This window comes from Schistocerca piceifrons, chromosome 9, assembly GCF_021461385.2.
Source record: "Schistocerca piceifrons isolate TAMUIC-IGC-003096 chromosome 9, iqSchPice1.1, whole genome shotgun sequence".
Taxonomy (NCBI): domain Eukaryota; kingdom Metazoa; phylum Arthropoda; class Insecta; order Orthoptera; family Acrididae; genus Schistocerca; species Schistocerca piceifrons.
Window position 1 is genome coordinate 225,759,727 of NC_060146.1, and position 10,020 is coordinate 225,769,746.

Below are 10,020 nucleotides of genomic sequence, written 5' to 3' on the forward strand. Positions count from 1 at the left end.
ATCTTCTCTATCTCTTCTGTCCACCCTATCTGGTATGGATCCCACACTGCTGAGCAGTATTCAAGTAGTGGGCGAACAAGCATACTGTAACCCACTGCCTTTGTTTTCGGATTGCATTTCCTTAGGATTCTTCCAATGAATCTCAGTCTGGCATCTGCTTTACCGACGATCAACTTTATATGATCACTCCATTTTAAATCACTCCTAATGTGTACTCCCAGATAATTTATGAAATAAACTGCTTCCAGTTGCTGACCTATTTTGTAGCTAAATGATAAGGGATCTATCTTCCTATGTACTCGCAGCACATTACACTTGTCTACATTGAGATTGAATTGCCATTCCCTGCACCATGCGTCAATTCGCTGCAGATCATCCTGAATTTCAGTACTATTTTCCATTGTTACAACCTCTCGATACACCACAGCATCATCTGCAAAAAGCCTCAGTGAACTTCCGATGTCATCTACAAGGTCATTTATGTATATTGTGAATAGCAACGGTCCTATGACACTCCCTTGCGGCACACCTGAAATCACTCTCTCTTCGGAAGACTTCTCTCCATTGAGAATGACATGCTGCGTTCTTTTATCTAGGAACTCTTCAATCCAATCACACAATTGGTCTGATAGTTCATATGCTCTTACTTTGTTCATTAAACGACTGTGGGTAACTGTATCGAACGCCTTGCGGAAGTCAAGAAACACGGCATCTACCTGGGAACCCGTGTCTATGGCCCTCTGAGTCTCGTGGACGAATAGCGCGAGCTGGGTTTCACACAACCGTCTTTTTCGAAACCCATGCTGATTCCTACAGAGTAGATTTCTAGTCTCCAGAAAAGTCATTATACTCGAACATAATACGTGTTCCAAAATTCTACAACTGATCGACATTAGAGATATAGGTCTATAGTTCTGCACATCTGTTCGACGTCCCTTCTTGAAAACGGGGATGACCTGTGCCCTTTTCCAATCCTTTGGAATGCTACGCTCTTCTATAGACCTACGGTACACCGCTGCAAGAAGAGGGGCAAGTTCCTTTGCGTACTCTGTGTAAAATCGAACTGGTATCCATCAGGTCCAGCGGCCTTTCCTCTTTTGAGCGATTTTAATTGTTTCTCTATCCCTCTGTCATCTATTTCGATATCTACCATTTTGTCATCTGTGTGACAATCTAGAGAAGGAACTACAGTGCAGTCTTCCTCTGTGAAACAGCTTTGGAAAAAGACATTTAGTATTTTGGCCTTTAGTCTGTCATCCTCTGTTTCAGTACCATTTTGGTCACAGAGTGTCTGGACATTTTGTTTTGATCCACCTACCGCTTTGACAAAAGACCAAAATTTTTTAGGATTTTCTGCCAAGTCAGTACACTGATCTTTACTTTCAAATTCACTGAACGCCTCTCGCATAGCCCTCATCACACTACATTTCACTTCGCGTAATTTTTGTATGTCAGTAAGGCTTTGGCTATGTTTATGTTTGCTGTGAAGGTCCCTTTGCTTCCGCAGCAGTTTCCTAACTCGGTTGTTGCACCACAGTGGCTCTTTTCCATCTCTTACGATCTTGCTTGGCATATACACATATAACGCATATTGTACGACGGTTTTGAACTTTGTCCGGAGTTCTGATAGATCCTCAGCAACCTATCAGAACTCCGGAGATGGGAACTTGCCCTTCAATATATCCTCTCTTCCCGTTACCCACCAGGCCTCAACCTCCGCTAATTTCAAGTTGCTGCCACTCATACCTCATCCGTCATTCAACAAATTCTTTGCCTCTGTACTTCCGCCTTGACTAACATCTCTGCCCAAACTCTTTGCCTTTACGTATGTCTGCTTGTGTCTGTATATGTGCTCCTGGGATTGGAATGACTCCTTACCCTCTCCCTTAAAACCCACATCCTTTCATAGCTTCCCTCTTTCCTGATGAAGCAACCTTTGGTGTGTGTTTGTTTGTGTGTCTATCAACATACCAACGCTTTCGTCTGGTAAGTTACATCATCTTTATATATATATATATATATATATATATATATATATATATATATATATATATATATATAATGGAAGGAAACATTCCACGTGGGAAAAATTATATATAAAAACAAAGATGAGGTGACTTACCGAACAAAAGCGCTGGCAGGTCGATAGACACACAAACAAACACAAACACACACACAAAATTCAAGCTTTCGCAACAAACTGTTGCCTCATCAGGAAAGAGGGAAGGAGAGGGGAAGACGAAAGGAAGTGGGTTTTAAGGGAGAGGGTAAGGAGTCATTCCAATCCCGGGAGCGGAAAGACTTACCTTAGGGGGAAAAAAGGACAGTCTGCTTGTGTCTGTATGTGTGGATGGATATGTGTGTGTGTGCGCGAGTGTATACCTGTCCTTTTTTCCCCCTATGGTAAGTTTTTCCACTCCCGGGATTGGAATGACTCCTTACCCTCACCCTTAAAACCCACTTCCTTCCGTCTTTCCCTCTCCTTCCCTCTTTCCTGATGAGGCAACAGTTTGTTGCGAAAGCTTGAATTTTGTGTGTATGTTTGTGTGTCTATCGACCTGCCAGCGCTTTCGTTCGGTAAGTCACCTCATCAGGGAAAGGGAAAAATATATCTAAAAACAAAGATGATGATACTTACCAAACAAAGGCGCTGGCAGGTCGATAGACACACAAACAAACACACAAAATTCTGGCTTTAGCAACCAATGGTTGCTTCGTCAGGAAAGAGGGAAGGAGAGGGAAAGACGAAAGGATGTGGGTTTTAAGGGAGAGGGTAAGGAGTCATTCCAATCCCGGGAGCGGAAAGACTTACCTTAGGGGGAAAAAAAGGACAGGTATACACTTGCACACACCCACACATATCCATCTGCACATACACAGACACAAGCTAGCCTCCAAAAATGCCAAACCTCTTGTCCAGATTCATGGATGATATCTTCACAGTACAGACCCAAGGTCAAGGCACTCTATCCTCATTCCTTCACAACCTCAGCACCTCTCCCACCTGCTTTACCCGGTCCTCCTCAACCCAATGTGCCACCTTTTGGGACAGTGACCCTCTGATGGTTCCATCCACACTTCTGTCCCACTAAGCACCAATAGTACTCCCACTAAGCACCAATAGTACTTGCATTCTGACAGCTGCCACCCCTTATAAACCCAGAAACCACTCCCATACAGCCTGACCACGTGTGGGCAGCCTATATACAATGATGAGAATTTCCCTGCCCAATATGCTGAAGGTCTCACAAAGGCCTTCACAGACAGGCACTACCCCCAAACCTGATACACAAACAAATTTCCCATGCAGTATCCGCCCACAAATCCTAATCCTCACAACCACCCCCAAGGATCACATAGAAAAGGAATGCCTTCTCTACACCCAATTTCACCCTGGGCTGGAGGAACTGAACCACTTCCTTCGCAAGGCTTGGCCTATGTAACATAGTGCTTGGAAATGAGGGACATCCAGCCCACGATCTTTTCCACCTCTCCTAAAGTGGTAGTCCATTGCCCAAGCAACGTACACCATATCCAGATCTGTCCCTAAGCCACTATTAACACATTGCCACAGTGGCCGTATCCTGTGGAAGACGCAGGTGTGAGACCTGCCACATTCACCCACCCAGCAGATCCTACAGCACCCCTGTAAGAGGCTTATCCTACCGCATCACAGGCTGGACTACTGTGTAAGCAGCTGTGCTGCATACCAGCTGAAATTTCTGCACAGTATTTTACATGCAGATGACAACAAACCAGCTGTCCAGCAGAATGAATGGCCACCACCAAACTGTTGCCAAAAACAGAGCTTAACCCCCAGTTGTGCAAGAAGCTGCTCCAGTTCAATGACTACCTCACCACCCGTGCCACTTGTATATTTCCCTCCAGCACCTTCTTTTGGAATTATGTAGATGGAAGTTATGCTCGCAACACATTCTTCGCTCCTCCAATTCCCTTGGCCTCAATCTCTGCTAACACTGTCTTCACACCCCTAACCAGCAGTCTCCCATTCCTCTGTCCTTTCACCCTCTCGAAATCCACAATGCCATGTCATCAAGCACAGTGCCCTTGTGTCGTATGCCTAGCCCGTTTACCTCTTAACTGTCCCACCTAAATTTCCATACAGGACACCTGCTTCCACCCAACATGTCACTGCTACCTGTCTCCATCCCCTCTGGCTCCCTCCCTCCTGTCACCACAGCCCCCCCTCTGAATTTCAGTCCTAGCGCTCTCTCTCTCTCTCTCTCTCTCTCTCTCTCTCTCTCTCTCTCTCTCTCTCTCTGTGTGTGTGTGTGTGTGTGTGTGTGTGTGTGTGTGTGTGTCTCCAAAAGGTAGCAAAGTTTTCACTCTTTTTTTGTATATCTGTCGATGACTGACTAGGTGGTCTTCTATACTTGTAAAGTATTTTAATCTACCTACAGTGATAATTTTGGGAATTATGTGCTGATTACTTTGTATATGTTAAATAGAAGAACAAGGGATACTTTGGAAAAAAAAAACACCCTGTTCCTTCTGTTATGTTACTCAGCTGCTGTATTTACTTAATACTTCAAATAATGCATTTACTTCAAGCAGACCACTGTTAGCTATCTACATATTGTCAAAGTCAAGATTTGTTTAATAAAAACACTGGAGTTATGTGTAGTAAACATCCACGACTTAAAATATTTGAGTATACTGCAAGAGAGGTTATTGAGGTGTTCTTTTATATTGTTTTTAAATTTCTGAAGACTTTCGATTTGCTGCCCAGTAACCCGAAAGGGTGCCCCAGGAAAAATGGTAAATTCTCAGGTATATGACAGGAAAAATCATTTGAAGCAAAAAATCTGGTAAAAATGGGTTCTAAAAGGCATACCTTAAAGAGCTATCAGCACTTCATCTTCGATACTGTGAAAAAAATTGGCTGAAGATGGGCTCCTAGCTCTTGAGGTATACACATTAGAGCACATGTTTACTGGAATTTTTTTTCTTGTTTTCGTCCATACTGCCGACTATCAAGTGAAGAGCTAGCAGTAGAACAGATTTAAAGTCATTGTAAGATTAAAACAAATTGCAAAATGATTTAGAAAAGCAAATCATTGATGGTGTACGGCAACCAACCACAAACTGGTTTCAGGTTGAAACTTCCTGGCAGATTAAAACTGTGTGCCCGACCGAGACTCGAACTCGGGACCTTTGCCTTTCGCGGGCAAGTGCTCTACCAACTGAGCTACCGAAGCACGACTCACGCCCGGTACTCACAGCTTTACTTCTGCCAGTACCTCGTCTCCTACCTTCCAAACTTTACAGAAGCTCTCCTGCGAACCTTTCTTTCAGGAGTGTTAGTTCTGCCAGGTTCGCAGGAGAGCTTCTGTAAAGTTTGGAAGGTAGGAGACGAGGTACTGGCAGAAGTAAAGCTGTGAGTACCGGGCGTGAGTCGTGCTTCGGTAGCTCAGTTGGTAGAGCACTTGCCCGCGAAAGGCAAAGGTCCCGAGTTCGAGTCTCGGTCGGGCACACAGTTTTAATCTGCCAGGAAGTTTCATATCAGCGCACACTCCGCTGCAGAGTGAAAATCTCATTCTGGAAACATCCCCCAGGCTGTGGCTAAGCCATGTCTCCGCAATATCCTTTCTTTCAGGAGTGTTAGTTCTGCAGGTTCGCAGGAGAGCTTCTGTAAAGTTTGGAAGGTAGGAGACGAGGTACTGGCAGAAGTAAAGCTGTGAGTACCGGGCGTGAGTCGTGCTTCGGTAGCTCAGTTGGTAGAGCACTTGCCCGCGAAAGGCAAAGGTCCCGAGTTCGAGTCTCGGTCGGGCACACAGTTTTAATCTGCCAGGAAGTTTCATATCAGCGCACACTCCGCTGCAGAGTGAAAATCTCATTCTGGAAACATCCCCCAGGCTGTGGCTAAGCCATGTCTCCGCAATATCCTTTCTTTCAGGAGTGTTAGTTCTGCAGGTTCGCAGGAGAGCTTCTGTAAAGTTTGGAAGGTAGGAGACGAGGTACTGGCAGAAGTAAAGCTGTGAGTACCGGGCGTGAGTCGTGCTTCGGTAGCTCAGTTGGTAGAGCACTTGCCCGCGAAAGGCAAAGGTCCCGAGTTCGAGTCTCGGTCGGGCACACAGTTTTAATCTGCCAGGAAGTTTCATATCAGCGCACACTCCGCTGCAGAGTGAAAATCTCATTCTGGTTTCAGGTTACTTCATTAAAAAAGTACTGCTACTGATTTTGAATTTTTTTACAATTTATCATAAGACAGTTTTTTCGTGCTTTCATCTGCACTGATGAAAGCATGAAAAAACCGTCTGATGAATTGTAAAATATTCAAAACTGGTAATGGTACTTTTTGAATAAAGTAGCCTGAAACCAATTTGTGGCTGGTTGCTGTACACCATCAACAATTTATTTATATAACAGCAACGGTCCAAACCATCTCTATATTTGACAAAACTGAATCTGTATGATGCAAAACTTGGCAACTGACTCTAAATAATGAAAAGCGTGAGGTCATCCCAATGAGTGCAAAAATGAATCTGTTAAACTTCAGTTACATGATAAATAAATAAAATCTAAAGGCCATAAATTCAACTAAGTACCTGGGAATCACAATTGTGAAAAAGTTACAAAACTTACAGTGGAAAGAACACACAGAAATGCTGTGGGAAAGGTGAACCAAAGACTGGGTTTTATAAGCAGTACACACAGAAGATGCAACAGATCTACTAAAAATACTGCCTACACTACACTTGTCTGTCCTCTTTTTGGAGTACTGCTGCGTGGTGTGGGATCCATACCACATAGGATTAACAGAGTGCATCAAAAAAGTTCAAAGAAGAGCAGCATGTTTTGTATTATCAAGAAATAGGGGAAAGAGTGTCACATACATGATACAGAATTTTGGTTGGACGACATTAAAACAAAGGGATTCCTCACTGCAGTGGGATCTTCACACTAAATTTCAATCACCAACTTTCTCCTTCGAATGGGAAAATATTTTGATGACGCCTATCTACATAGGAAGAAATAATCACTATAATAAAAAAGGGAGATCAGAGTGCTTATGGAAAGATATAGGTTCCCCCCCCCCTCTCTCTCTGCACGATGCTCAAGAGTGGAATAATAGAGAATTAATGTGAAAGTGGTTCGATGATCTCTCTGCCAGGCATTTAAGTGTGATTTTCAAAGTATCCCTGTGAATGTAGATTTGCATTTTAGAGCCTGAGTTTTCTAGACTTTGAATTGGAAGTTCTGTAATGGTTGTATTCATGTCGGGTCTCCATTTGGAACGTATTGTCGTCTGGACACAACATTTTGGCAGTCCACCTGACCGCCATCTTCAGGTGAGTAGACCGTCACACTAACTAGTCAGAACTGAAATCAAACACGTCACGGCGGCTCCTTTATACACCGACTGTGGGTCCACCGTGTGTGCGCAAACATAACTGCCCTCAAGCACAAGGCACAACAGTGCACCAGTGGTGAAAGGTCATGAAAACAATAATCAGTATCAAACACTACTGACAGCTTTTGATGACAAAAAAAGGACAGTAAAACAGAACAGGGTTCCAACTCTTACTTAAAGGATATCCCTTATCTCTGTTTATAATATTGCCAGATAGCTGGATTTCAATGGCTTCTTTCACTCCACAGTCCCAACACCACAACACAGGTGCAGCCACTTGCGTCTCATTGTGTATGATGGGACATTAGGACATAGTGTTTATCGTAATCCCATGCATCTGAGCTGGTATCTTCATGCTGTAAGTTGTCATCCGTCGTACCAACACAATGGGGTCCTACATACATTGGTAAAAAGAGCTTACGCCATCTCAGATGCAGATAGTTTTGACACAAGAACTGGATCTTTTAACAGCTGTGATCAAGCAGAATGGTTATACTGACAATCAGATCTGTCATGCTCTACAGATTGGACCTATGCAGCAACCAACAGAAGATACAAGCAAATCTGTGGTGTTCCTTACATTTTGCAGGGAGCATATCTGCAAAAATAGGAAGAATTTAAAAAAAATTCAATATTGAAAAGTGTATTCTGTCCACCAGCTAAGACCAGAGCTATGCTGGGCTCAGTGAAAGATGATTTTGGTTTGAGAAAGCCCAGGGTCTATAAGATTTCCTGCCATTGCAGGAAAGCCTATACTGGACAAACGATTCGTATGGTCCAGGATTGTTGCGTGGAGCATTAAAAAAAAATCACAACACCTGTTTATTTCAGGCACAGAAATCTGCAGTAGCAGAACATTGTCTTACTAAGGGACAGAAAATGTTGTATGATGAGACACAAGTGGTTGCCCCTGCATCGCAGTACTGGGACTGCATAGTGAAAGAAGCCATTGAAATCTGGCTGTCTGACAATATTATAAACAGAGATAAGGGATATCCTTTAAGTAAGATAAGGGATATTTGAGAGCTTTCGCCACCAGTGTGCTGATATGCCTTGCGCCTGAGGGCAGTTATGTTCGCACACGCGCGCTGGACCCACAGTCAGTGATAAAGGAGGAAATATAAACTTTTAGTGACAGAAATACAATTTTGTGTTCTCCTCAGCTTTTTGGTGTTTTTCTTGATATGTTATTATCCAATTTATGTTGAAATACTTTGTTTTTTACTGCTATAAAGAAGAATAACTACAAAGTCACTTTATTTCCATTCAACTGCTTTCTTCACAAGATTTTCAAAAAAGAGTGTGACAGTAATCAACTATCAGAATTGAATGTCAAGACAATTTGCTATCCTTGACCTACCCCAAAATCTTCGACTATTCAAACTAGTACCGCCACTGTGGTTTTGTTCTTTAGTCTTAACTTGGCATTTGACTCTTGAGAGTGTGTTGTATACAGTGTTCTCAACAAATATAGATTTTATATACAAAGCGGTGTTCTGATTCTTAAACGACAACTGTGTGACCTGTTCCCCATCCTGGTGGCCCTGGACTTCTTCAATACGACCACGCACCTGTTTTCACTACTCTCATTTCGTATCGTTCGTGTGCGGTAGTGCTAATGAACTGGCACGTGGTGTGTGATCCGGAAGTGGCCACGAGTTTGCCTACAGTCTCTTTCACTGACGAGTTGCTGGTGGTTCGGACATCGACGGTTATGAGGACATTTTCACATCCGTGTGTTCCCCTGCATGCACAACGTAACCTAACCAGCAATACTGTCCACGAGCCGTAGTGCACACAGACTGCACCGTGTCTCAACGTGCGGCAGTTCCCAGATTTCGTATCGCAGGTGAAACAAGAACTGCCTTCGCCACAGTGCCTCACAACATTTGAAGGAAACATATTTCCTGCTAGCCCGACACACGAGCACGTACTCCTGCCAGACTCGCATGTCATTACGTTCACGCATCAACCTGCGATTGCATTCGCAGCTGTCGCAAAGCCCTCACCTACCGCGTTTTCTTCCACAACTTCGAAAGAACAACCCCACAACATGGTTTGTTCTGGTGGATAATAGCCTGGACATCTGTGGCGTGTTGGGAGACGATGCACGCTTCATCTGTTTGTTGAGCCATCTACACGACGAGCTGGATCTGGTCAGTGATCTATTGCTCACACCACCAAGCCAGCACAAATATGCAACTGCAAAAACCCACATCATCAAGCACTTAACATGACCCCTGCAGAAGCCATCCACTCTATTATTCACGAAATGTGTTTAGGGGACTGTACACCTTCTCAACTTTGGCGCCACTTACGAGCTCAGGTAGGCACGGACAACCACCCCGACCACGTACTCTGGTCATTGTGGCTCATAAAATTGCCGCCAGGTCTTCAGCCACATATGTTGGCTCACAAAAATGCCATCCTGGAAGAAAAGCTGCACCTGCCGGACCAGGCACACAGCATCATTAAACATCGTCAGCTCATGTGCGGCGGTTTTTCGCATACAGTGGAAATTGGTAGCACAGCGCTGTCCCTCGACTCCTCCATTTCATTGGCCGGCCGGCAGAGGTCAGGTGCGGGGCACGTACTGGCGGTCGAGGGTGCAACCTGACAGCCAGACCACCGTACCTGCTGCCGCT

At 44.1% G+C, this 10,020-nt stretch overlaps 4 non-coding genes across 4 annotated transcripts; 3 read left to right on the forward strand and 1 right to left on the reverse strand.

The window, feature by feature from the left end:
* Window positions 1-5,145: 5,145 nt before the first annotated feature.
* Window positions 5,146-5,220, reverse strand: Trnas-cga. The gene has a single exon. It is a non-coding gene; the product is annotated as a tRNA-Ser (tRNA).
* A 199-nt stretch (window positions 5,221-5,419) lies between these two features.
* On the forward strand, window positions 5,420-5,494 carry Trnas-cga. The gene has a single exon. It is a non-coding gene; the product is annotated as a tRNA-Ser (tRNA).
* Window positions 5,495-5,719: 225 nt separating this feature from the next.
* Window positions 5,720-5,794, forward strand: Trnas-cga. Its single transcript has one exon. It is a non-coding gene; the product is annotated as a tRNA-Ser (tRNA).
* Window positions 5,795-6,019: 225 nt separating this feature from the next.
* On the forward strand, window positions 6,020-6,094 carry Trnas-cga. The gene has a single exon. It is a non-coding gene; the product is annotated as a tRNA-Ser (tRNA).
* Window positions 6,095-10,020: the final 3,926 nt, after the last annotated feature.